Genomic DNA, 27,663 nt, shown 5'->3' with positions numbered 1-27,663 from the left:
ATCCATTCTTCAGCAAGGTATATTTTAAAATGATATGAATAGGGTAAACTTCAAATTAGAGAGGTGTTTTTGAATAAGTGAAGAGTCTTCATTCATCTTAAGTGTTTGAGTAGAGAAGTGTGTGAACTTAGAAAAGAATATGAAAGTGAAAAAGCAATATTCTCTTGAACACCATAAAGAAAAGTGTTTCAAATTTAAGAATCAAGTGGGTGCTGTGGCTTAGCTGGTTAAAGCGCCTGTCTAGTAAACAGGAGATCCTGAGTTCAACTCTCAGCAGTGCCTTGCTTTTCTCATTGTTATATAACAAATCATTTTCATTAGGTCTTATTCCGATACAATTAAAATATAAAAGTCTGATTCATCTTACTGTTGAACAGATCATCTTAAACCTTATAAAAACACAAGTATTTTCAAGATTATAGAATGAATACTGTTATTGCCAAATGAAAAAATACATATCTATGAGAAAGACGTAGATGAAATGTCTACCTAGATTGGAGCAATATTATTACCTTCATGAAAAAAATTGTAAAGAATTCAAGAAATTAAATTGGGTTTTATAAGAGTACCTGTTTATTAAAACATATTAATACTTGCGTAGTGATTGAGTATGTTTTCGTGTTTAAGATTACAATACATATAAAGAAGAATTTATAGCAGGAAACACATTTTCATCATCAACAATAAATTATGTATGCATTTCTTACTATTAACGTTGGTGCTGTGGCTTAGTGGTTAAAGTGCCTGTCTCGTAAACAGGAAATCCTGAGTTCAAATCTCAGCAGCACCTAAATGTTTTCTCCATGCTTTCCGAATAATTTTCATCAAACAAATGTTGAATACAATTTAAGAATAAACATCTGGTTCTATGAACTTTAGAATAAGTTATCTTAAAAATTAAATAAAATGCTTGGTATTGTGAAGATTTTTGTAGGAATGCATTGACTGAAATAGGGATAAGAAAATGACAAAGAACAAGATAGAGGTGAATGTTCACTCTATTGTTGAATTCAACTAATCCATTCTTCAGCAAGGTATATTTTAAAATGATATGAATAGGGTAAACTTCAAATTAGAGAGGTGTTTTTGAATAAGTGAAGAGTCTTCATTCATCTTAAGTGTTTGAGTAGAGAAGTGTTTGAACTTAGAAAAGAATATGAAAGTGAAAAAGCAATATTCTCTTGAAAACCATAAAGAAAAGTGTTTCAAATTTAAGAATCAAGTGGGTGCTGTGGCGTAGCTGGTTAAAGCACCTGTCTAGTAAACAGGAGATCCTGAGTTCATCTCTCAGCAGTGCCTTGCTTTTCTCATTGTTATATAACAAATCATTTTCATTAGGTCTTATTCCGATACAATTAAAATATAAAAGTCTGATTCATCTTACTGTTGAACAGATCACCTTTAACCTTATAAAAACCCAGGTATTTTCAAGATTATAGAATGAATACTGTTATTGCAAAATGAAAAAAGTACATATCTATGAGAAAGACGTAGATGAAATGTCTACCAAGATTGGAGCAATATTATTACCTTCATGAAAAAAAATTGTAAAGAATTCAAGAAATGAAATTGGGTTTTATAAGAGTACCTGTTTATTAAAAAAAATGAATCCTTGCGAAGTGATTGAGTATCTTTTCGTGTTTAAGATTACAATACATATAAAGAAGAATTTATAGCAGAAAACACATTTTCTTCATCAACAATAAATTATTTATGCATTTTTTACTATTACCGTTGGTGCTGTGGCTAAGTGGTTAAAGCTCCTATCTCGTATACAGGAAATCCTGAGTTCAAATCTCAGCAGCATTTAACTGTTTTCTTCATGCTTTCCGAATAATTTTCATCAAACAAGTGTTGAATACAATTTAAGTATAAACATCTGGTTCTATGAACTTTAGAATAAGTTATCTTAAAAATTAAATAAAATACTTGGTATTGTGAAGATCTTTGTAGGAATGCATTGATTGAAATAGGGAAAAGAAAATGACAAAGAACAAGATAGAGGTGAATGATCACTCTATTGTTGAATTCAACTAATCCATTCTTCAGCAAGGTATATTTTAAAATGATATGAATAGGGTAAACTTCAAATTAGAGAGGTGTTTTTGAATAAGTGAAGAGTCTTCATTCATCTTAAGTTTATGAGTAGAGAAGTGTGTGAACTTAGAAAAGAATATGAAAGTGAAAAAGCATTATTCTCTTGAACAACATAAAGAAAAAGTTTTCAAAATTAAGAATCAAGTGGGTGCTGTGGCTTAGCTGGTTAAAACGCCTGTCTAGGATACAGGAGATCCTGAGTTCAACTCTCAGCTGTGCCTTGCTTTTCTCATTGTTATAGAACAAATCATTTTCATTAGGTCTTATTCCGATACAATTAAAATATAAAAGTCTGATTCATCTTACTGTTGAACAGATCATCTTAAACCTTATAAAAACACAAGTATTTTCAAGATTATAGAATGAATACTGTTATTGCCAAATAAAAAACATACATATCTATGAGAAAGACGTAGATGAAATTTCTACCTAGATTTGAGCAATATTAATACCTTCATGATTTTTTTTTTTAAAGAATTCAAGAAATGAAATTGAGTTTTATAAGAGTACCTGTTTATTAAAACATATTAATACTTGCGTAGTGATTGAGTATGTTTTCGTGTTTAAGATTACAATACATATAAAGAAGAATTTATAGCAGGAAACACATTTTCATCATCAACAATAAATTATGTATGCATTGCTTACTATTAACGTTGGTGCTGTGGCTTAGTGGTTAAAGCGCCTGTCTCGTAAACAGGAAATCCTGAGTTCAAATCTCAACAGCACCTAACTCTTTTCTCCATGCTTTCCGAATAATTTTCATCAAACAAATGTTGAATACAATTTAAGAATAAACATCTGGTTCTATGAACTTTAGAATAAGTTATCTTAAAAATGAAATAAAATGCTTGGTATTGTGAAGATTTTTGTAGGAATGCATTGACTGAAATAGGGAAAAGAAAATGACAAAGAACAAGATAGAGGTGAATGATCACTCTATTGTGGAATTCAACAAATCCATTCTTCAGCAAGGAATATTTTAAAATGATATGAATAGGGTAAACTTCAAATTAGAGAGGTGTTTTTGAATAAGTGAAGAGTCTTCATTCATCTTAAGTGTTTGAGTAGAGAAGTGTGTGAACTTAGAAAAGAACGTGAAAGTGAAAAAGCAATATTCTCTTGAACACCATAAAGAAAAGTGTTTCAAATTTAAGAATCAAGTGGGTGCTGTGGCTTAGCTGGTTAAAGCGCCTGTCTAGTAAACAGGAGATCCTGAGTTCATCTCTCAGCAGTGCCTTGCTTTTCTCATTGTTATATAAAAAATCATTTTCATTAGGTCTTATTCCGATACAATTAAAAAATAAAAGTCTGATTCATCTTAATGTTGAACAGATCACCTTTAACCTTATAAAAACCCAGGTATTTTCAAGATTATAGAATGAATACTGTTATTGCAAAATGAAAAAAAGTACATATCTATGAGAAAGACGTAGATGAAATGTCTACCAAGATTGGAGCAATATTATTACCTTCATGAAAAAAAATTGTAAAGAATTCAAGAAATGAAATTGGGTTTTATAAGAGTACCTGTTTATTAAAAAAAATGAATCCTTGCGAAGTGATTGAGTATCTTTTCGTGTTTAAGATTACAATACATATAAAGAAGAATTTATAGCAGAAAACACATTTTCTTCATCAACAATAAATTATTTATGCATTTTTTACTATTACCGTTGGTGCTGTGGCTAAGTGGTTAAAGCTCCTATCTCGTATACAGGAAATCCTGAGTTCAAATCTCAGCAGCATTTAACTGTTTTCTTCATGCTTTCCGAATAATTTTCATCAAACAAGTGTTGAATACAATTTAAGTATAAACATCTGGTTCTATGAACTTTAGAATAAGTTATCTTAAAAATTAAATAAAATACTTGGTATTGTGAAGATTTTTGTAGGAATGCATTGATTGAAATAGGGAAAAGAAAATGACAAAGAACAAGATAGAGGTGAATGATCACTCTATTGTTGAATTCAACTAATCCATTCTTCAGCAAGGTATATTTTAAAATGATATGAATAGGGTAAACTTCAAATTAGAGAGGTGTTTTTGAATAAGTGAAGAGTCTTCATTCATCTTAAGTTTATGAGTAGAGAAGTGTGTGAACTTAGAAAAGAATATGAAAGTGAAAAAGCATTATTCTCTTGAACAACATAAAGAAAACGTTTTCAAAATTAAGAATCAAGTGGGTGCTGTGGCTTAGCTGGTTAAAACGCCTGTCTAGTAAACAGGAGATCCTGAGTTCAACTCTCAGCTGTGCCTTGCTTTTCTCATTGTTATAGAACAAATCATTTTCATTAGGTCTTATTCCGATACAATTAAAATATAAAAGTCTGATTCATCTTACTGTTGAACAGATCATCTTAAACCTTATAAAAACAGAAGTATTTTCAAGATTATAGAATGAATACTGTTATTGCCAAATAAAAAACATACATATCTATGAGAAAGACGTAGATGAAATTTCTACCTAGATTTGAGCAATATTAATACCTTCATGATTTTTTTTTTTAAAGAATTCAAGAAATGAAATTGAGTTTTATAAGAGTACCTGTTTATTAAAACATATTAATACTTGCGTAGTGATTGAGTATGTTTTCGTGTTTAAGATTACAATACATATAAAGAAGAATTTATAGCAGGAAACACATTTTCATCATCAACAATAAATTATGTATGCATTGCTTACTATTAACGTTGGTGCTGTGGCTTAGTGGTTAAAGCGCCTGTCTCGTAAACAGGAAATCCTGAGTTCAAATCTCAACAGCACCTAACTCTTTTCTCCATGCTTTCCGAATAATTTTCATCAAACAAATGTTGAATACAATTTAAGAATAAACATCTGGTTCTATGAACTTTAGAATGAGTTATTTTAAAAATGAAATAAAATGCTTGGTATTGTGAAGATTTTTGTAGGAATGCATTGACTGAAATAGGAAAAGAAAATGACAAAGAACAAGATAGAGGTGAATGATCACTCTATTGTGGAATTCAACAAATCCATTCTTCAGCAAGGAATATTTTAAAATGATATGAATAGGGTAAACTTCAAATTAGAGAGGTGTTTTTGAATAAGTGAAGAGTCTTCATTCATCTTAAGTGTTTGAGTAGAGAAGTGTGTGAACTTAGAAAAGAATATGAAAGTGAAAAAGCAATATTCTCTTGAACACCATAAAGAAAAGTGTTTCAAATTTAAGAATCAAGTGGGTGCTGTGGCTTAGCTGGTTAAAGCGCCTGTCTAGTAAACAGGAAATCCTGAGTTCAAATCTCAGCAGCGCCTTGCTTTTCTCATTGTAATATATAACAAATCATTTTCATTAGGTCTTATTCCGATACAATTAAAATATAAAAGTCTGATTCATCTTACTGATGAACAGATCATCTTTAACCTTATAAAGACCCAAGTATTTTCAAGATTATAGAATGAATAATGTTATTGCAAAATGAAAAAAATATATATCTATGAGAAAGACGTAGATGAAATGTCTACCTAGATTGGAGCAATATTATTACCTTCATGAAAAAAAATTGTAAAGAATTCAAGAAATGAAATTGGGTTTTATAAGAGTACCTGTTTATTAAAACATATTAATACTTGCGTAGTGATTGAGTATGTTTTCCTGTTTAAGATTACAATACATATAAAGAAGAATTTATAGCAGGAAACACATTTTCATCATCAACAATAAATTATGTATGCATTTCTTACTATTAACGTTGGTGCTGTGGCTTAGTGGTTAAAGCGCCTGTCTCGTAAACAGGAAATCCTGAGTTCAAATCTCAGCAGCACCTAAATGTTTTCTCCATGCTTTCCGAATAATTTTCATCAAACAAATGTTGAATACAATTTAAGAATAAACATCTGGTTCTATGAACTTTAGAATAAGTTATCTTAAAAATTAAATAAAATGCTTGGTATTGTGAAGATTTTTGTAGGAATGCATTGACTGAAATAGGGAAAAGAAAATGACAAAGAACAAGATAGAGGTGAATGATCACTCTATTGTTGAATTCAACTAATCCATTCTTCAGCAAGGTATATTTTAAAATGATATGAATAGGGTAAACTTCAAATTAGAGAGGTGTTTTTGAATAAGTGAAGAGTCTTCATTCATATTAAGTGTTTGAGTAGAGAAGTGTGTGAACTTAGAAAAGAATATGAAAGTGAAAAAGCAATATTCTCTTGAAAACCATAAAGAAAAGTGTTTCAAATTTAAGAATCAAGTGGGTGCTGTGGCTTAGCTGGTTAAAGCACCTGTCTAGTAAACAGGAGATCCTGAGTTCATCTCTCAGCAGTGCCTTGCTTTTCTCATTGTTATATAACAAATCATTTTCATTAGGTCTTATTCCGATACAATTAAAATATAAAAGTCTGATTCATCTTACTGTTGAACAGATCACCTTTAACCTTATAAAAACCCAGGTATTTTCAAGATTATAGAATGAATACTGTTATTGCAAAATGAAAAAAAGTACATATCTATAAGAAAGACGTAGATGAAATGTCTACCAAGATAGGAGCAATATTATTACCTTCATGAAAAAAAATTGTAAAGAATTCAAGAAATGAAATTGGGTTTTATATGAGTACCTGTTTATTAAAACATATGAATCCTTGCGAAGTGTTTGAGTATCTTTTCGTGTTTAAGATTACAATACATATAAAGAAGAATTTATAGCAGAAAACACATTTTCATCATCAACAATAAATTATTTATGCATTTTTTACTATTACCGTTGGTGCTGTGGCTAAGTGGTTAAAGCTCCTATCTCGTAAACAGGAAATCCTGAGTTCAAATCTCAGCAGTATTTAACTGTTTTCTTCATGCTTTCCGAATAATTTTCATCAAACAAGTGTTGAATACAATTTAAGTATAAACATCTGGTTCTATGAACTTTAGAATAAGTTATCTTAAAAATTAAATAAAATACTTGGTATTGTGAAGATTTTTGTAGGAATGCTTTGACTGAAATAGGGAAAAGAAAATGACAAAGAACAAGATAGAGGTGAATGATCACTCTATTGTTGAATTCAACTAATCCATTCTTCAGCAAGGTATATTTTAAAATGATATGAATAGGGTAAACTTCAAATTAGAGAGGTGTTTTTGAATAAGTGAAGAGTCTTCATTCATCTTAAGTTTATGAGTAGAGAAGTGTGTGAACTTAGAAAAGAATATGAAAGTGAAAAAGCATTATTCTCTTGAACACCATAAAGAAAAAGTTTTCAAAATTAAGAATCAAGTGGGTGCTGTGGCTTAGCTGGTTAAAACGCCTGTCTAGTAAACAGGAGATCCTGAGTTCAACTCTCAGCTGTGCCTTGCTTTTCTCATTGTTATAAAACAAATCATTTTCATTAGGTCTTATTCCGATACAATTAAAATATAAAAGTCTGATTCATCTTACTGTTGAACAGATCATCTTAAACCTTATAAAAACACAAGTATTTTCAAGATTATAGAATGAATACTGTTATTGCCAAATAAAAAAATACATATCTATGAGAAAGACGTAGATGAAATTTCTACCTAGATTTGAGCAATATTAATACCTTCATGATTTTTTTTTTAAAGAATTCAAGAAATGAAATTGAGTTTTATAAGAGTACCTGTTTATTAAAACATATTAATACTTGCGTAGTGATTGAGTATGTTTTCGTGTTTAAGATTACAATACAATAGTAAGAAGAATTTATAGCAGGAAACACATTTTCCTCATCAACAATAAATTATGTATGCATTTCTTACTATTAACGTTGGTGCTGTGGCTTAGTGGTTAAAGCGCCTGTCTCGTAAACAGGAAATCCTGAGTTCAAATCTCAACAGCACCTAACTCTTTTCTCCATGCTTTCCGAATAATTTTCATCAAACAAATGTTGAATACAATTTAAGAATAAACATCTGGTTCTATGAACTTTAGAATAAGTTATCTTAAAAATGAAATAAAATGCTTGGTATTGTGAAGATTTTTGTAGGAATGCATTGACTGAAATAGGGAAAAGAAAATGACAAAGAACAAGATAGAGGTGAATGGAAAGGGGCGACCACTCGGTCCCCCCGAACGTATGGTGGAGTACCCCGATCCCCCCGGGAGACCATCTTGGGCGGGAGGCGAGTCTCGGCTGGTATGCCCGAAGCGGCGTAGCCGGGGCGCGCCTTTTCCCGCCCTGGAGTGGGTTGTCCTAGACGCTGATGCCGCCGGCCACGCCCCCGGAGGCAGGCGGAGGCGGGTTTACGCCCGCCCGAAGACGGATAAAAGGAGCAACAATCCAAGAAAGCATCCTCTTGTTCCTGTGCTCTGAAGCTGCACCTCCCCGCTGCACGTGAGCTCGAGACGGAACGAAGAGCCAATTTTGAGCGTTGTAATTTTGTTCTTGTTTTACAGATATCTTCGTTGGAGAATGCCGGGCAAGAAGGTCGGAAAGCGGGTCGGTACCGATCAGATGCTCCGCATGCTCGTGAAGGAGGTAGCCGAGTTGAAGAAACAGATGGCGGTAAAGAACGGTGAGGGAGGCCCGAAGCGAATCGTCGGACCAGCATTGCCGGGAGTTGTCCCTAGCGGGAGAGGCAAGAGGTCCAAGAGGGGGGCACCTGGGGAGGAGGCCCCAGTTCCCGATACACCGATAGAGGAGCCAATCCCGGTTCCGAAGGAGGGGCATCCGATCCCCGTGGTAGTCACCCCCGTGAACGGGGAAGATATGCCTCCCGAGTTGGCTGCACAACTGGCAGCGTGGTTGGGAAAAGATAGTGAGGGCACCACGGCGGACGACGCCAGGGCAGTAATGAGACAATTGCGGGAATCTAGAGAGGCTGCGAAGGCACCATCTTCTGTTCCCCCACATGTTCCGGTGGCTGAGATTGCAGCAGGCGCGAGTTCGGCAGCAAGTACAGCACCTAGTTCAGGTAAGCGGCTACTGCCGATTGCGGGGGAGGGGTCTGTACCCTCACGAAGGGAGAAAGTGGCCCAGCATGTTCCACTCGAAATTAAGGAAAAGATTTGGGCTGATAAGTATGTGAATATGTTTTCTTTGCTTACTGATCATTACGAGATCGAGCATGTGAAGGGCCAAAAAGAGCTTATGCATCCGAGTGTTTGGCGCGCAAAAATGGCCGCATTTAAGGTCAACGAGAACATAGGTACTTGGGGCAGAGCGTTTGGCATTTTCACCTCCATTATGGGTGAGCGAAGGCCTGAGTTGTTGACGGAATTACCTATTTATCAGACACGTATCATGGAATATTCTCTAGCGTACGAGGGCAATCAGTGGTTTTGTTATGACAATATTTTTAGGAAGGCTAAGGAGCACGACCCAGCCCTAACTTGGGATTGTTATGACTCCATTTCTTGGCAAAAAATGGAGAATTCAGGCATGTTAAAGGTACCATTGTCGGGGGGTTTCGGGGGTGAGTCTTCCCGCCAAACCTCTGGGACACCCTTTCGGACGGGTGCAGGTAACGAGCATCACTCGAAGTCGAGTGGCAACGCAGGTAAAAAGGGGATTTGTTGGAATTTTAACAGGGGAAAATGTACAAGGCCTCAGGGGTCATGCAAGTTTAGACACGAATGTGGGGGGTGTGGACAGTCCTCTCATCCCGAGACCATGTGCAGAGCCAAAACGGGTGATAACGGTGGTAGGGGAAGCGCCAAACAGGTCTGAAATAGTCCGAGGGGCGCCTTTACCTACCCCGGTTGATACCATGGCAATGATTCCTTGGCTCAATTAATACCCGGATCATGTCTCCGCTGGGGTGTTGCGAGACGGGTTTTCGTATGGTTTCCGCATTCCGGTGGGGGATTTTCAGGGTAAAACAAGTTGTAAGAACCAACTGTCGGTCCTGCAGCATACGGCGGTGGTACAGATAAAGATTGGGAAAGAGGTGACTCGAAGGCGGGTTGCCGGTCCATTCGAGTTACCACCGGTTGCTAACTTTGTTTGTTCCCCCTTAGGGGTGGTCCCCAAGAAGGACCCGGGTGAGTTTAGGCTAATACATAATTTGTCAGCCCCATGAGGTCTTTCCGTGAATGATGCGATAGACCCGGAAGTGTGTTCGGTGCGGTACGCATCTTTCGATGAGGCCGTCGCCATGTTGAATCGCCTGGGGCCCGGAGCGCTGATGGCCAAATCGGACATCGAGTCAGCGTTCCGGTTGCTCCCGGTACACCCAGACGATCAGCGTCTCCTTGGTTTCATGTTTCAGGGTCGCTATTACATGGATAAATGTATGCCAATGGGTTGCTCCATATCTTGTGCTTATTTTGAAAAGTTCAGTTGTTTTTTGCAATGGGTATTCACAAGAAAGACGGGTTTTCAGCATGTGATGCATTATCTCGATGACTTTCTGTTCCTGGGGGCAGCCGGGGATCCGGAATGTGGACAGGCTTTAAAAGAGTTTTGTGTCTTAATGAATCACTTTGGCGTGCCATTGGCACCAGGTAAGACTGTGGGTCCCTCGACTTCACTCGAGTTTCTGGGGATCGAGCTCGACTCGGAGGAAGGTTGTTTTCGGTTGCCCAAAGAGAAGGTGTTGAAATTCAGGGCATCCCTTGAAACATGTATTCGAGAGACTAAGGTAAACCTGCATCAATTGCAACAAACGGTGGGCCAGTTGAATTTTGCCCTTAGAGTAATCCCAATGGCCCGCCCCTTTTCCCGCTCGATTGCACAAGCCATGGTCGGCCTTAAGGAGGGACATCACCGCACGAGGCTCTCGGCAGAGATTCGCCAGGACATGCGCATTTGGTTGGCATTCCTGGCAGATTTCAATGGTCGAGTTGTCTGGAACAAGCCGGCGGTGTCCTCCGAGGAGCTGGGGCTGTGGACAGATTCGGCGGGGAGTGTAGGTTTTGGCGCCATATTCGGTACGCAATGGTCGGCTCAGAAATGGCCGTCATGGTGGCACGAGTGCGGGCTGACAAGTAACATTGCTTTCCTCGAGCTCTTCCCTATTTTGGTGGCCCTGAAAACATGGCCTGAGGGGTTCCGAGATCACTCTGTGGTGTTCTGGTCTGATAACATGACCGTGGTTGAGTGTATCAATAGTCAGGCAGCACGTTGTAAATGGATTCTAAGACTGCTTAAAGAAATTGTATTGTTGTGTATGCAGTTGAATGTGCTCTTTAGGGCGCGACATGTCCCAGGGGTGCTGAACCAAGCGGCTGATGCGCTTTCTCGTTTCCGTATGCAGGCCTTCTGGGGTTTTCTGCCCACAGCGGACCCGGTGGCGGCACCCTTTCCCGAAGCTCTCTGGTCTCTCGGTGCCCCGAACTACAAAACCTCGTGGGAGAGAGTTTAGCACCCAGGACAAGGAAGGCATATGAAGGGGCGTTTCGTTCCTATTGGTCCTTTTTGGGTTCTGCTAGGGGGGAGCTTTGGGGCCAGGAAGAGTTTGTCGTAAAATTTTTGCTGTCCTTACATCAGGCAGGCAAATCAGTAGCTACGGCCCAGAGGCATCGGGCCGCCATTTCCTTTATGGCGAAGGCTCATGGGATCCAGGACCCGACAGCGTCTTTCGTGGTGCAGAAAGCGCTACGTGGGTGGCAACGCCTTGAGGGTCGCAGAGTAGATGAGAGACACCCGATAGGTCTGGATAGGTTGGCCCTGTTATTTTCCGTACTCCCTGCGACGTGTTCATCCCAGTATGAAACAGTGTTATTCCGAGCCGCTTTTGCGTTAGCATTCCATGGGGCTATGCGGGTAAGCGAACTGGTGGCAAAGAACAAGCAGGATACGGTGGGGGGACTGTGCCGAGAGCACATTCAGGTTAAGATGGAGAGGATGAATGTCTCGTTTGTCAGGTCCAAGGCCGATCAGGGTGCGATTGGGGACTGCATAGTCATACATAGGATTCCCGGATCTCCCATGTGCCCTGTTGTTTGCGTAGAGGAATATTTAGCGCAGAGGGTGGCATCATGGGGGGGGACCTTGTTGAGACACTCTGACGCCACCCCACTGACGAGGTTTCAGTTCCAGCGGGTGCTTTCAATGTCAATTTCGGCCGTGGGTTTGAACCCCGGCGAGTTTGGGACCCATTCCTTTCGGATAGGGGCTGCTACTGAAGCTACAGCCAGGGGTCTGAGTGTGGAAAAAGTGAAACGTTTGGGGCGTTGGTCCTCGAATTGTTACAAGAGGTATGTGTGGTTGCACATGTTGTGAAGCGGTAATCATGTTCTCACGCTTCTTGTTTTTGTTTGGTTTACAGTTTCGCAAGCTTACGAGGCGGGGCGGACTGAGCAGTCGACCCGACACCTGGGAACCACCTGTCAGACATCACCGGCTGCGGAAAAAGTGGTGTGGGTCGTGGGCCACTCATACGTGAGGCGTGCCGCGGACGTATTCGAAGCAAGTGACATGATTCACATGGCTGGGGAATACGGGTACAGGGTGACCTTCTATGGAAGGGGCGGGCTCTGTATTGACCAGTTTCAATCCTTTTTCGAGGGTTTGTTAGGGCGGACAAGGTCACCGCCGTCTATAATCATAGTCCATCTTGGGGTTAATGATTTGGTGACCACTGGTAGACGACTGCTTCTCGAGGCAATGCTTTCCACTGTAAGTTGGTTGGCGAGAAGAGTTCCAGGGTGCACAATTGCATGGTCCCATATGATTCCACGAAAAGTGTGGCGGGGGGCGATTTCGGTTTCTGCTCTGAACCACTCAGTGAAGAAAGTAAATAACAAGTTGGGTAGATTGTTTCGTTCAAGGGCACTGCATTCTATTCCGCATGGTTGTATCAAGGGGGACAGTATGTATTTGGGAGATGGGGTCCATTTGTCCCGGGTGGGGAATGAGTTACTCATAGGAGACCTCATAGCTTGGCTAAAGAGTTTGAAACATGACCTTTAGGCAGGAGTTGTTGTGGGGGGTCCGGATAGCCGGTCAACTATCCGGCCTGTGGCGGTAAGGTCATGATCGGTGAGCAGTAATTGGAAGATCCCTATGGGGGGGCGTCACCCATTACGGATGGGAGCGCCCGGGGGAGGTGGCCATTGGCCCCTCAACGGGGAGGCGGTCCCTTCTAAGGATGGGCCGCCGAAAGAAAAGGAAAGGCGGTCAAGGCCCCTTCCTTGATAGGAGGGGCTACGGGCCCCTCCTGGGGAATTTCCCGGGGCCAGGACACCTGCGACGGCAGATGTGGTAAGTTGTGTGGGGTGGGGAGGGGGTTTACGCTACCTTCTAGACACCTCACACGAGTCCTCGGACGACCTTTAAATGGCGTCGAGTTCATTGGGGCCCCCGTCAAGTCAAGGGAAATTGGTAGATGCATTTGAGGTACAGCCTCTGTGCGGTCGCCCCTCCCAAGCGGGGGGGGTAATTCTGGTTTAGGGATCTGACACCGGTTACGACCTTGCCGTTGGCCCTTAACGTTAGGATGTACAATTTTAAGTTAAATGTTTTGTAGGATGTTAGTTCGGCTAGGAGAACCTTTGTATTAGAAATATGTTAAGGTTAGCCAAACATCGTAATGTGGAAATGAAATTGTACATAATATGAAACTGTTATTTTAATGTTTTGATTTTGTTTCATATTTTAATAAATACGGCCGGGAGGGTCACTCCCTCCCGCCTTCCAAAAGTTCAGAACCGTTTCTGTTTCCCATCCTTGGGGATTGCGTCGAGAGGGGGTGGCGGGTATCTCAGCCATATGGAAAGGGGCGACCACTCGGTCCCCCCGAACGTATGGTGGAGTACCCCGATCCCCCCGGGAGGCCATCTTGGGCGGGAGGCGAGTCTCGGCTGGTATGCCCGAAGCGGCGTAGCCGGGGCGCGCCTTTTCCCGCCCTGGAGTGGGTTGTCCTAGACGCTGACGCCGCCGGCCACGCCCCCGGAGGCAGGCGGAGGCGGGTTTACGCCCGCCCGAAGACGGATAAAAGGAGCAACAAGCCAAGAAAGCATCCTCTTGTTCCTGTGCTCTGAAGCTGCACCTCCCCGCTGCACGTGAGCTCGAGACGGAACGAAGAGCCAATTTTGACCCACCCACCAGCCCCTGAAGACAGCAAGTGGTTTTTTAAATAAAGTTTTGATGTGGTAACTCTATTTCTTACAGGTTGTGATGATTGACGTGTCATTTGTATATGCAATAAAGAGAATGATCATTTAGAGTATGTTTTTCGAATAAAGTTTTGCACTAGTGTTGATCAGTAATCATACGTGAAGTAGTTATGGTTGTCTTTTTACTTTAGTAATTTAGTTAATTGTCGTATTTATTTTGGTCGGACGGTAAGGTCATGATCGGTGAGCAGTAATTGGAAGATCCCTATGGGGGGGCGTCACCCATTACGGATGGGAGCGCCCGGGGGAGGTGGCCATTGGCCCCTCAACGGGGAGGCGGTCCCTTCTAAGGATGGGCCGCCGAAAGAAAAGGAAAGGCGGTCAAGGCCCCTTCCTTGATAGGAGGGGCTACGGGCCCCTCCTGGGGAATTTCCCGGGGCCAGGACACCTGCGACGGCAGATGTGGTAAGTTGTGTGGGGTGGGGAGGGGGTTTACGCTACCTTCTAGACACCTCACACGAGTCCTCGGACGACCTTTAAATGGCGTCGAGTTCATTGGGGCCCCCGTCAAGTCAAGGGAAATTGGTAGATGCATTTGAGGTACAGCCTCTGTGCGGTCGCCCCTCCCAAGTGGGGGGGGTAATTCTGGTTTAGGGATCTGACACCGGTTACGACCTTGCCGTTGGCCCTTAACGTTAGGATGTACAATTTCAAGTTAAATGTTTTGTAGGATGTTAGTTCGGCTAGGAGAACCTTTGTATTAGAAATATGTTAAGGTTAGCCAAACATCGTAATGTGGAAATGAAATTGTACATAATATGAAACTGTTATTTTAATGTTTTGATTTTGTTTCATATTTTAATAAATACGGCCGGGAGGGTCACTCCCTCCCGCCTTCCAAAAGTTCAGAACCGTTTCTGTTTCCCATCCTTGGGGATTGCGTCGAGAGGGGGTGGCGGGTATCTCAGCCATATGATCACTCTATTGTGGAATTCAACAAATCCATTCTTCAGCAAGGAATATTTTAAAATGATATGAATAGGGTAAACTTCAAATTAGAGAGGTGTTTTTGAATAAGTGAAGAGTCTTCATTCATCTTAAGTGTTTGAGTAGAGAAGTGTGTGAACTTAGAAAAGAATATGAAAGTGAAAAAGCAATATTCTCTTGAACACCATAAAGAAAAGTGTTTCAAATTTAAGAATCAAGTGGGTGCTGTGGCTTAGCTGGTTAAAGCGCCTGTCTAGTAAACAGGAAATCCTGAGTTCAAATCTCAGCAGCGCCTTGCTTTTCTCATTGTAATATATAACAAATCATTTTCATTAGGTCTTATTCCGATACAATTAAAATATAAAAGTCTGATTCATCTTACTGATGAACAGATCATCTTTAACCTCATAAAAACCCAAGTATTTTCAAGATTATAGAATGAATAATGTTATTGCAAAATGAAAAAAATACATATCTATGAGAAAGACGTAGATGAAATGTCTACCTAGATTGGAGCAATATTATTACCTTCATGAAAAAAAATTGTAAAGAATTCAAGAAATGAAATTGGGTTTTATAAGAGTACCTGGTCATTAAAACATATTAATACTTGCGTAGTGATTGAGTATGTTTTCCTGTTTAAGATTACAATACATATAAAGAAGAATTTATAGCAGGAAACACATTTTCATCATCAACAATAAATAATTTATGCAGTTCTTACTGTTAACGTTGGTGCTGTGGCTTAGTGGTTAAAGCGCCTGTCTCGTAAACAGGAAATCCTGAGTTCAAATCTCAGCAGCACCTAAATGTTTTCTCCATGCTTTCCGAATAATTTTCATCAAACAAATGTTGAATACAATTTAAGAATAAACATCTGGTTCTATGAACTTTAGAATAAGTTATCTTAAAAATTAAATAAAATGCTTGGTATTGTGAAGATTTTTGTAGGAATGCATTGACTGAAATAGGGAAAAGAAAATGACAAAGAACAAGATAGAGGTGAATGATCACTCTATTGTTGAATTCAACTAATCCATTCTTCAGCAAGGTATATTTTAAAATGATATGAATAGGGTAAACTTCAAATTAGAGAGGTGTTTTTGAATAAGTGAAGAGTCTTCATTCATATTAAGTGTTTGAGTAGAGAAGTGTGTGAACTTAGAAAAGAATATGAAAGTGAAAAAGCAATATTCTCTTGAAAACCATAAAGAAAAGTGTTTCAAATTTAAGAATCAAGTGGGTGCTGTGGCTTAGCTGGTTAAAGCACCTGTCTAGTAAACAGGAGATCCTGAGTTCACCTCTCAGCAGTGCCTTGCTTTTCTCATTGTTATATAACAAATCATTTTCATTAGGTCTTATTCCGATACAATTAAAATATAAAAGTCTGATTCATCTTACTGTTGAACAGATCACCTTTAACCTTATAAAAACCCAGGCATTTTCAAGATTATAGAATGAATACTGTTATTGCAAAATGAAAAAAAGTACATATCTATAAGAAAGACGTAGATGAAATGTCTACCAAGATAGGAGCAATATTATTACCTTCATGAAAAAAAATTGTAAAGAATTCAAGAAATGAAATTGGGTTTTATATGAGTACCTGTTTATTAAAACATATGAATCCTTTCGAAGTGTTTGAGTATCTTTTCGTGTTTAAGATTACAATACATATAAAGAAGAATTTATAGCAGAAAACACATTTTCATCATCAACAATAAATTATTTATGCATTTTTTACTATTACCGTTGGTGCTGTGGCTAAGTGGTTAAAGCTCCTATCTCGTAAACAGGAAATCCTGAGTTCAAATCTCAGCAGTATTTAACTGTTTTCTTCATGCTTTCCGAATAATTTTCATCAAACAAGTGTTGAATACAATTTAAGTATAAACATCTGGTTCTATGAACTTTAGAATAAGTTATCTTAAAAATTAAATAAAATACTTGGTATTGTGAAGATTTTTGTAGGAATGCATTGATTGAAATAGGGAAAAGAAAATGACAAAGAACAAGATAGAGGTGAATGATCACTCTATTGTTGAATTCAACTAATCCATTCTTCAGCAAGGTATATTTTAAAATGATATGAATAGGGTAAACTTCAAATTAGAGAGGTGTTTTTGAATAAGTGAAGAGTCTTCATTCATCTTAAGTTTATGAGTAGAGAAGTGTGTGAACTTAGAAAAGAATATGAAAGTGAAAAAGCATTATTCTCTTGAACACCATAAAGAAAAAGTTTTCAAAATTAAGAATCAAGTGGGTGCTGTGGCTTAGCTGGTTAAAACGCCTGTCTAGTAAACAGGAGATCCTGAGTTCAACTCTCAGCTGTGCCTTGCTTTTCTCATTGTTATAAAACAAATCATTTTCATTAGGTCTTATTCCGATACAATTAAAATATAAAAGTCTGATTCATCTTACTGTTGAACAGATCATCTTAAACCTTATAAAAACACAAGTATTTTCAAGATTATAGAATGAATACTGTTATTGCCAAATAAAAAAAATACATATCTATGAGAAAGACGTAGATGACATTTCTACCTAGATTTGAGCAATATTAATACCTTCATGATTTTTTTTTTAAAGAATTCAAGAAATGAAATTGAGTTTTATAAGAGTACCTGTTTATTAAAACATATTAATACTTGCGTAGTGATTGAGTATGTTTTCGTGTTTAAGATTACAATACAATAGTAAGAAGAATTTATAGCAGGAAACACATTTTCCTCATCAACAATAAATTATGTATGCATTTCTTACTATTAACGTTGGTGCTGTGGCTTAGTGGTTAAAGCGCCTGTCTCGTAAACAGGAAATCCTGAGTTCAAATCTCAACAGCACCTAACTCTTTTCTCCATGCTTTCCGAATAATTTTCATCAAACAAATGTTGAATACAATTTAAGAATAAACATCTGGTTCTATGAACTTTAGAATAAGTTATCTTAAAAATGAAATAAAATGCTTGGTATTGTGAAGATTTTTGTAGGAATGCATTGACTGAAATAGGGAAAAGAAAATGACAAAGAACAAGATAGAGGTGAATGGAAAGGGGCGACCACTCGGTCCCCCCGAACGTATGGTGGAGTACCCCGATCCCCCCGGGAGACCATCTTGGGCGGGAGGCGAGTCTCGGCTGGTATGCCCGAAGCGGCGTAGCCGGGGCGCGCCTTTTCCCGCCCTGGAGTGGGTTGTCCTAGACGCTGACGCCGCCGGCCACGCCCCCGGAGGCAGGCGGAGGCGGGTTTACGCCCGCCCGAAGACGGATAAAAGGAGCAACAAGCCAAGAAAGCATCCTCTTGTTCCTGTGCTCTGAAGCTGCACCTCCCCGCTGCACGTGAGCTCGAGACGGAACGAAGAGCCAATTTTGAGCGTTGTAATTTTGTTCTTGTTTTACAGATATCTTCGTTGGAGAATGCCGGGCAAGAAGGTCGGAAAGCGGGTCGGTACCGATCAGATGCTCCGCATGCTCGTGAAGGAGGTAGCCGAGTTGAAGAAACAGATGGCGGTAAAGAACGGTGAGGGAGGCCCGAAGCGAATCGTCGGACCAGCATTGCCGGGAGTTGTCCCTAGCGGGAGAGGCAAGAGGTCCAAGAGGGGGGCACCTGGGGAGGAGGCCCCAGTTCCCGATACACCGATAGAGGAGCCAATCCCGGTTCCGAAGGAGGGGCATCCGATCCCCGTGGTAGTCACCCCCGTGAACGGGGAAGATATGCCTCCCGAGTTGGCTGCACAACTGGCAGCGTGGTTGGGAAAAGATAGTGAGGGCACCACGGCGGACGACGCCAGGGCAGTAATGAGACAATTGCGGGAATCTAGAGAGGCTGCGAAGGCACCATCTTCTGTTCCCCCACATGTTCCGGTGGCTGAGATTGCAGCAGGCGCGAGTTCGGCAGCAAGTACAGCACCTAGTTCAGGTAAGCGGCTACTGCCGATTGCGGGGGAGGGGTCTGTACCCTCACGAAGGGAGAAAGTGGCCCAGCATGTTCCACTCGAAATTAAGGAAAAGATTTGGGCTGATAAGTATGTGAATATGTTTTCTTTGCTTACTGATCATTACGAGATCGAGCATGTGAAGGGCCAAAAAGAGCTTATGCATCCGAGTGTTTGGCGCGCAAAAATGGCTGCATTTAAGGTCAACGAGAACATAGGTACTTGGGGCAGAGCGTTTGGCATTTTCACCTCCATTATGGGTGAGCGAAGGCCTGAGTTGTTGACGGAATTACCTATTTATCAGACACGTATCATGGAATATTCTCTAGCGTACGAGGGCAATCAGTGGTTTTGTTATGACAATATTTTTAGGAAGGCTAAGGAGCACGACCCAGCCCTAACTTGGGATTGTTATGACTCCATTTCTTGGCAAAAAATTGAGAATTCAGGCATGTTAAAGGTACCATTGTCGGGGGGTTTCGGGGGTGAGTCTTCCCGCCAAACCTCTGGGACACCCTTTCGGACGGGTGCAGGTAACGAGCATCACTCGAAGTCGAGTGGCAACGCAGGTAAAAAGGGGATTTGTTGGAATTTTAACAGGGGAAAATGTACAAGGCCTCAGGGGTCATGCAAGTTTAGACACGAATGTGGGGGGTGTGGACAGTCCTCTCATCCCGAGACCATGTGCAGAGCCAAAACGGGTGATAACGGTGGTAGGGGAAGCGCCAAACAGGTCTGAAATAGTCCGAGGGGCGCCTTTACCTACCCCGGTTGATACCATGGCAATGATTCCTTGGCTCAATTAATACCCGGATCATGTCTCCGCTGGGGTGTTGCGAGACAGGTTTTCGTATGGTTTCCGCATTCCGGTGGGGGATTTTCAGGGTAAAACAAGTTGTAAGAACCAACTGTCGGTCCTGCAGCATACGGCGGTGGTACAGATAAAGATTGGGAAAGAGGTGACTCGAGGGCGGGTTGCCGGTCCATTCGAGTTACCACCGGTTGCTAACTTTGTTTGTTCCCCCTTAGGGGTGGTCCCCAAGAAGGACCCGGGTGAGTTTAGGCTAATACATAATTTGTCAGCCCCATGAGGTCTTTCCGTGAATGATGCGATAGACCCGGAAGTGTGTTCGGTGCGGTACGCATCTTTCGATGAGGCCGTCGCCATGTTGAATCGCCTGGGGCCCGGAGCGCTGATGGCCAAATCGGACATCGAGTCAGCGTTCCGGTTGCTCCCGGTACACCCAGACGATCAGCGTCTCCTTGGTTTCATGTTTCAGGGTCGCTATTACATGGATAAATGTATGCCAATGGGTTGCTCCATATCTTGTGCTTATTTTGAAAAGTTCAGTTGTTTTTTGCAATGGGTATTCACAAGAAAGACGGGTTTTCAGCATGTGATGCATTATCTCGATGACTTTCTGTTCCTGGGGGCAGCCGGGGATCCAGAATGTGGACAGGCTTTAAAAGAGTTTTGTGTCTTAATGAATCACTTTGGCGTGCCATTGGCACCAGGTAAGACTGTGGGTCCCTCGACTTCACTCGAGTTTCTGGGGATCGAGCTCGACTCGGAGGAAGGTTGTTTTCGGTTGCCCAAAGAGAAGGTGTTGAAATTCAGGGCATCCCTTGAAACATGTATTCGAGAGACTAAGGTAAACCTGCATCAATTGCAACAAACGGTGGGCCAGTTGAATTTTGCCCTTAGAGTAATCCCAATGGCCCGCCCCTTTTCCCGCTCGATTGCACAAGCCATGGTCGGCCTTAAGGAGGGACATCACCGCACGAGGCTCTCGGCAGAGATTCGCCAGGACATGCGCATTTGGTTGGCATTCCTGGCAGATTTCAATGGTCGAGTTGTCTGGAACAAGCCGGCGGTGTTCTCCGAGGAGCTGGGGCTGTGGACAGATTCGGCAGGGAGTGTAGGTTTTGGCGCCATATTCGGTACGCAATGGTCGGCTCAGAAATGGCCGTCATGGTGGCACGAGTGCGGGCTGACAAGTAACATTGCTTTCCTCGAGCTCTTCCCTATTTTGGTGGCCCTGAAAACATGGCCTGAGGGGTTCCGAGATCACTCTGTGGTGTTCTGGTCTGATAACATGACCGTGGTTGAGTGTATCAATAGTCAGGCAGCACGTTGTAAATGGATTCTAAGACTGCTTAAAGAAATTGTATTGTTGTGTATGCAGTTGAATGTGCTCTTTAGGGCGCGACATGTCCCAGGGGTGCTGAACCAAGCGGCTGATGCGCTTTCTCGTTTCCGTATGCAGGCCTTCTGGGGTTTTCTGCCCACAGCGGACCCGGTGGCGGCACCCTTTCCCGAAGCTCTCTGGTCTCTCGGTGCCCCGAACTACAAAACCTCGTGGGAGAGAGTTTAGCACCCAGGACAAGGAAGGCATATGAAGGGGCGTTTCGTTCCTATTGGTCCTTTTTGGGTTCTGCTAGGGGGGAGCTTTGGGGCCAGAAGAGTTTGTCGTAAAATTTTTGCTGTCCTTACATCAGGCAGGCAAATCAGTAGCTACGGCCCAGAGGCATCGGGCCGCCATTTCCTTTATGGCGAAGGCTCATGGGATCCAGGACCCGACAGCGTCTTTCGTGGTGCAGAAAGCGCTACGTGGGTGGCAACGCCTTGAGGGTCGCAGAGTAGATGAGAGACACCCGATAGGTCTGGATAGGTTGGCCCTGTTATTTTCCGTACTCCCTGCGACGTGTTCATCCCAGTATGAAACAGTGTTATTCCGAGCCGCTTTTGCGTTAGCATTCCATGGGGCTATGCGGGTAAGCGAACTGGTGGCAAAGAACAAGCAGGATACGGTGGGGGGACTGTGCCGAGAGCACATTCAGGTTAAGATGGAGAGGATGACTGTCTCGTTTGTCAGGTCCAAGGCCGATCAGGGTGCGATTGGGGACTGCATAGTCATACATAGGATTCCCGGATCTCCCATGTGCCCTGTTGTTTGCGTAGAGGAATATTTAGCGCAGAGGGTGGCATCATGGGGGGGGACCTTGTTGAGACACTCTGACGCCACCCCACTGACGAGGTTTCAGTTCCAGCGGGTGCTTTCAATGTCAATTTCGGCCGCGGGTTTGAACCCCGGCGAGTTTGGGACCCATTCCTTTCGGATAGGGGCTGCTACTGAAGCTACAGCCAGGGGTCTGAGTGTGGAAAAAGTGAAACGTTTGGGGCGTTGGTCCTCGAATTGTTACAAGAGGTATGTGTGGTTGCACATGTTGTGAAGCGGTAATCATGTTCTCACGCTTCTTGTTTTTGTTTGGTTTACAGTTTCGCAAGCTTACGAGGCGGGGCGGACTGAGCAGTCGACCCGACACCTGGGAACCACCGGTCAGACATCACCGGCTGCGGAAAAAGTGGTGTGGGTCGTGGGCCACTCATACGTGAGGCGTGCCGCGGACGTATTCGAAGCAAGTGACATGATTCACATGGCTGGGGAATACGGGTACAGGGTGACCTTCTATGGAAGGGGCGGGCTCTGTATTGACCAGTTTCAATCCTTTTTCGAGGGTTTGTTAGGGCGGACAAGGTCACCGCCGTCTATAATCATAGTCCATCTTGGGGTTAATGATTTGGTGACCACTGGTAGACGACTGCTTCTCGAGGCAATGCTTTCCACTGTAAGTTGGTTGGCGAGAAGAGTTCCAGGGTGCACAATTGCATGGTCCCATATGATTCCACGAAAAGTGTGGCGGGGGGCGATTTCGGTTTCTGCTCTGAATCACTCAGTGAAGAAAGTAAATAACAAGTTGGGTAGATTGTTTCGTTCAAGGGCACTGCATTCTATTCCGCATGGTTGTATCAAGGGGGACAGTATGTATTTGGGAGATGGGGTCCATTTGTCCCGGGTGGGGAATGAGTTACTCATAGGAGACCTCATAGCTTGGCTAAAGAGTTTGAAACATGACCTTTAGGCAGGAGTTGTTGTGGGGGGTCCGGATAGCCGGTCAACTATCCGGCCTGTGGCGGTAAGGTCATGATCGGTGAGCAGTAATTGGAAGATCCCTATGGGGGGGCGTCACCCATTACGGATGGGAGCGCCCGGGGGAGGTGGCCATTGGCCCCTCAACGGGGAGGCGGTCCCTTCTAAGGATGGGCCGCCGAAAGAAAAGGAAAGGCGGTCAAGGCCCCTTCCTTGATAGGAGGGGCTACGGGCCCCTCCTGGGGAATTTCCCGGGGCCAGGACACCTGCGACGGCAGATGTGGTAAGTTGTGTGGGGTGGGGAGGGGGTTTACGCTACCTTCTAGACACCTCACACGAGTCCTCGGACGACCTTTAAATGGCGTCGAGTTCATTGGGGCCCCCGTCAAGTCAAGGGAAATTGGTAGATGCATTTGAGGTACAGCCTCTGTGCGGTCGCCCCTCCCAAGTGGGGGGGGTAATTCTGGTTTAGGGATCTGACACCGGTTACGACCTTGCCGTTGGCCCTTAACGTTAGGATGTACAATTTCAAGTTAAATGTTTTGTAGGATGTTAGTTCGGCTAGGAGAACCTTTGTATTAGAAATATGTTAAGGTTAGCCAAACATCGTAATGTGGAAATGAAATTGTACATAATATGAAACTGTTATTTTAATGTTTTGATTTTGTTTCATATTTTAATAAATACGGCCGGGAGGGTCACTCCCTCCCGCCTTCCAAAAGTTCAGAACCGTTTCTGTTTCCCATCCTTGGGGATTGCGTCGAGAGGGGGTGGCGGGTATCTCAGCCATATGGAAAGGGGCGACCACTCGGTCCCCCCGAACGTATGGTGGAGTACCCCGATCCCCCCGGGAGGCCATCTTGGGCGGGAGGCGAGTCTCGGCTGGTATGCCCGAAGCGGCGTAGCCGGGGCGCGCCTTTTCCCGCCCTGGAGTGGGTTGTCCTAGACGCTGACGCCGCCGGCCACGCCCCCGGAGGCAGGCGGAGGCGGGTTTACGCCCGCCCGAAGACGGATAAAAGGAGCAACAAGCCAAGAAAGCATCCTCTTGTTCCTGTGCTCTGAAGCTCCACCTCCCCGCTGCACGTGAGCTCGAGACGGAACGAAGAGCCAATTTTGACCCACCCACCAGCCCCTGAAGACAGCAAGTGGTTTTTTAAATAAAGTTTTGATGTGGTAACTCTATTTCTTACAGGTTGTGATGATTGACGTGTCATTTGTATATGCAATAAAGAGAATGATCATTTAGAGTATGTTTTTCGAATAAAGTTTTGCACTAGTGTTGATCAGTAATCATACGTGAAGTAGTTATGGTTGTCTTTTTACTTTAGTAATTTAGTTAATTGTCATATTTATTTTGGTCGGGCGGTAAGGTCATGATCGGTGAGCAGTAATTGGAAGATCCCTATGGGGGGGCGTCACCCATTACGGATGGGAGCGCCCGGGGGAGGTGGCCATTGGCCCCTCAACGGGGAGGCGGTCCCTTCTAAGGATGGGCCGCCGAAAGAAAAGGAAAGGCGGTCAAGGCCCCTTCCTTGATAGGAGGGGCTACGGGCCCCTCCTGGGGAATTTCCCGGGGCCAGGACACCTGCGACGGCAGATGTGGTAAGTTGTGTGGGGTGGGGAGGGGGTTTACGCTACCTTCTAGACACCTCACACGAGTCCTCGGACGACCTTTAAATGGCGTCGAGTTCATTGGGGCCCCCGTCAAGTCAAGGGAAATTGGTAGATGCATTTGAGGTACAGCCTCTGTGCGGTCGCCCCTCCCAAGTGGGGGGGGTAATTCTGGTTTAGGGATCTGACACCGGTTACGACCTTGCCGTTGGCCCTTAACGTTAGGATGTACAATTTCAAGTTAAATGTTTTGTAGGATGTTAGTTCGGCTAGGAGAACCTTTGTATTAGAAATATGTTAAGGTTAGCCAAACATCGTAATCTGGAAATGAAATCGTACATAATATGAAACTGTTATTTTAATGTTTTGATTTTGTTTCATATTTTATTAAATACGGCCGGGAGGGTCACTCCCTCCCGTCTTCCAAAAGTTCAGAACCGTTTCTGTTTCCCATCCTTGGGGATTGCGTCGAGAGGGGGTGGCGGGTATCTCAGCCATATGATCACTCTATTGTGGAATTCAACAAATCCATTCTTCAGCAAGGAATATTTTAAAATGATATGAATAGGGTAAACTTCAAATTAGAGAGGTGTTTTTGAATAAGTGAAGAGTCTTCATTCATCTTAAGTGTTTGAGTAGAGAAGTGTGTGAACTTAGAAAAGAATATGAAAGTGAAAAAGCAATATTCTCTTGAACACCATAAAGAAAAGTGTTTCAAATTTAAGAATCAAGTGGGTGCTGTGGCTTAGCTGGTTAAAGCGCCTGTCTAGTAAACAGGAAATCCTGAGTTCAAATCTCAGCAGCGCCTTGCTTTTCTCATTGTAATATATAACAAATCATTTTCATTAGGTCTTATTCCGATACAATTAAAATATAAAAGTCTGATTCATCTTACTGATGAACAGATCATCTTTAACCTTATAAAAACCCAAGTATTTTCAAGATTATAGAATGAATAATGTTATTGCAAAATGAAAAAAATACATATCTATGAGAAAGACGTAGATGAAATGTCTACCTAGATTGGAGCAATATTATTACCTTCATGAAAAAAAATTGTAAAGAATTCAAGAAATGAAATTGGGTTTTATAAGAGTACCTGGTCATTAAAACATATTAATACTTGCGTAGTGATTGAGTATGTTTTCCTGTTTAAGATTACAATACATATAAAGAAGAATTTATAGCAGGAAACACATTTTCATCATCAACAATAAATAATTTATGCAGTTCTTACTGTTAACGTTGGTGCTGTGGCTTAGTGGTTAAAGCGCCTGTCTCGTAAACATGAAATCCTGAGTTCAAATCTCAGCAGAACCTAACTGTTTTCTCCATGCTTTCCGAATAATTTACATCAAACAAATGTTGAATACAATTTAAGAATAAACATCTGGTTCTATGAACTTTAGAATAAGTTATCTTAAACATTAAATAAAATGCTTGGTATTGTGAAGATTTTTGTAGGAATGCATTGACTGAAATAGGGAAAAGAAAATGACAAAGAACAAGATAGAGGTGAATGATCACTCTATTGTTGAATTCAACTAATCCATTCTTCAGCAAGGTATATTTTAAAATGATATGAATAGGGTAAACTTCAAATTAGAGAGGTGTTTTTGAATAAGTGAAGAGTCTTCATTCATCTTAAGTGTTTGAGTAGATACGTGTGTGAACTTAGAAAAGAATATAAAAGTGAAAAAGCAATATTCTCTTGAACACCATAAAGAAAAGTTTTTCAAAATAAAGAATCAAGTGGGTGCTGTGGCTTAGCTGGTTAAAGCGCCTGTCTACAGGAGATCCTGAGTTCAACTCTCAGCAGTGCCTTGCTTTTCTCATTGTTATATAACAAATCATTTTCATTAGGTCTTATTCCAATACAATTAAAATATAAAAGTCTGATTCATCTTACTGTTGAACAGATCATCTTTAACCTTATAAAAACCCAAGTATTTTCAAGATTATAGAATGAATACTGTTATTGAAAAATGAAAAAAATACATATCTATGAGAAAGACGTAGATGAAATGTCTACCTAGATTGGAGCAATATTATTACCTTCATGAAAAAAAATTGTAAAGAATTCAAGAAATGAAATTGGGTTTTATAGGAGTACCTGCTTATTAAAACATATTAATCCTTGCGTAGTGATTGAGTATCTTTTCGTGTTTAAGATTACAATACATATAAAGAAGAATTTATAACAGAAAACACATTTTCATCATTAACAATAAATTCTTTATGCATTTTTTACTATTACTGTTGGTGCTGTGGCTTAGTGGTTAAAGCTCCTGTCTCGTAAACAGAAAATCCTGAGTTCAATTCTCAGCAGCATTTAACTGTTTTCTCCATGCTTTCCGAATAATTTTCATCAAACAAGTGTTGAATACAATTTAAGTATAAACATCTGGTTCTATGAACTTTAGAATAAGTTATCTTAAAAATTAAATAAAATGCTTGGTATTGTGAAGATTTTTGTAGGAATGCATTGACTGAAATAGGGAAAAGAAAATGACAAAGAACAAGATAGAGGTGAATGATCACTCTATTGTTGAATTCAACTAATCCATTCTTCAGCAAGGTATATTTTAAAATGATATGAATAGGGTAAACTTCAAATTAGAGAGGTGTTTTTGAATAAGTGAAGAGTCTTCATTCATCTTAAGTGTTTGAGTAGAGAAGTGTGTGAACTTAGAAAAAAATATGAAAGTGAAAAAGCAATATTCTCTTGAACACCATAAAGAAAAGTGTTTCAAATTTAAGAATCAAGTGGGTGCTGTGGCTTAGCTGGTTAAAGCGCCTGTCTAGTAAACAGGAGATCCTGAGTTCAACTCTCAGCAGTCCCTTGCTTTTCTCATTGTTCTATAACAAATCATTTTTATTAGGTCTTATTCCGATACCATTAAAATATAAAAGTCTGATTCATCTTACTGTTGAACAGATCATCTTAAACCTTATAAAAACACAAGTATTTTCAAGATTATAGAATGAATACTGTTATTGCCAAATGAAAAAAAGACATATCTATGAGAAAGACGTAGATGAAATTTCTACCTAGATTTGAGCAATATTAATACCTTCATGATTTTTTTTTAAAGGATTCAAGAAATGAAATTGAG

General features: G+C 41.4%; 12 non-coding genes across 12 annotated transcripts; all 12 read left to right on the top strand.

Moving 5' to 3' along the window:
- The first annotated feature begins 208 nt into the window (after positions 1 to 208).
- Positions 209 to 282, top strand: TRNAT-AGU (transfer RNA threonine (anticodon AGU)). The gene has a single exon. It is a non-coding gene; the product is annotated as a tRNA-Thr (tRNA).
- Positions 283 to 717: 435 nt separating this feature from the next.
- On the top strand, positions 718 to 790 carry TRNAT-CGU (transfer RNA threonine (anticodon CGU)). Its single transcript has one exon. It is a non-coding gene; the product is annotated as a tRNA-Thr (tRNA).
- A 1,454-nt stretch (positions 791 to 2,244) lies between these two features.
- TRNAP-AGG (transfer RNA proline (anticodon AGG)) lies at positions 2,245 to 2,318 on the top strand. The gene has a single exon. It is a non-coding gene; the product is annotated as a tRNA-Pro (tRNA).
- A 437-nt stretch (positions 2,319 to 2,755) lies between these two features.
- Positions 2,756 to 2,828, top strand: TRNAT-CGU (transfer RNA threonine (anticodon CGU)). The gene has a single exon. It is a non-coding gene; the product is annotated as a tRNA-Thr (tRNA).
- A 1,966-nt stretch (positions 2,829 to 4,794) lies between these two features.
- Positions 4,795 to 4,867, top strand: TRNAT-CGU (transfer RNA threonine (anticodon CGU)). The gene has a single exon. It is a non-coding gene; the product is annotated as a tRNA-Thr (tRNA).
- A 434-nt stretch (positions 4,868 to 5,301) lies between these two features.
- On the top strand, positions 5,302 to 5,375 carry TRNAT-AGU (transfer RNA threonine (anticodon AGU)). Its single transcript has one exon. It is a non-coding gene; the product is annotated as a tRNA-Thr (tRNA).
- A 439-nt stretch (positions 5,376 to 5,814) lies between these two features.
- TRNAT-CGU (transfer RNA threonine (anticodon CGU)) lies at positions 5,815 to 5,887 on the top strand. The gene has a single exon. It is a non-coding gene; the product is annotated as a tRNA-Thr (tRNA).
- A 1,965-nt stretch (positions 5,888 to 7,852) lies between these two features.
- Positions 7,853 to 7,925, top strand: TRNAT-CGU (transfer RNA threonine (anticodon CGU)). The gene has a single exon. It is a non-coding gene; the product is annotated as a tRNA-Thr (tRNA).
- Positions 7,926 to 15,291: 7,366 nt separating this feature from the next.
- On the top strand, positions 15,292 to 15,365 carry TRNAT-AGU (transfer RNA threonine (anticodon AGU)). Its single transcript has one exon. It is a non-coding gene; the product is annotated as a tRNA-Thr (tRNA).
- Positions 15,366 to 15,804: 439 nt separating this feature from the next.
- TRNAT-CGU (transfer RNA threonine (anticodon CGU)) lies at positions 15,805 to 15,877 on the top strand. Its single transcript has one exon. It is a non-coding gene; the product is annotated as a tRNA-Thr (tRNA).
- A 1,966-nt stretch (positions 15,878 to 17,843) lies between these two features.
- Positions 17,844 to 17,916, top strand: TRNAT-CGU (transfer RNA threonine (anticodon CGU)). Its single transcript has one exon. It is a non-coding gene; the product is annotated as a tRNA-Thr (tRNA).
- A 7,365-nt stretch (positions 17,917 to 25,281) lies between these two features.
- TRNAT-AGU (transfer RNA threonine (anticodon AGU)) lies at positions 25,282 to 25,355 on the top strand. The gene has a single exon. It is a non-coding gene; the product is annotated as a tRNA-Thr (tRNA).
- Positions 25,356 to 27,663: the final 2,308 nt, after the last annotated feature.

The sequence above is a fragment of the Lissotriton vulgaris genome, chromosome 12 (genome assembly GCF_964263255.1).
Source record: "Lissotriton vulgaris chromosome 12, aLisVul1.2, whole genome shotgun sequence".
Classification (NCBI taxonomy): Eukaryota; Metazoa; Chordata; class Amphibia; order Caudata; family Salamandridae; genus Lissotriton; species Lissotriton vulgaris.
Note: the sequence above shows the minus strand (reverse complement) of the source record. Positions and strands in the feature narration are given on the sequence as shown.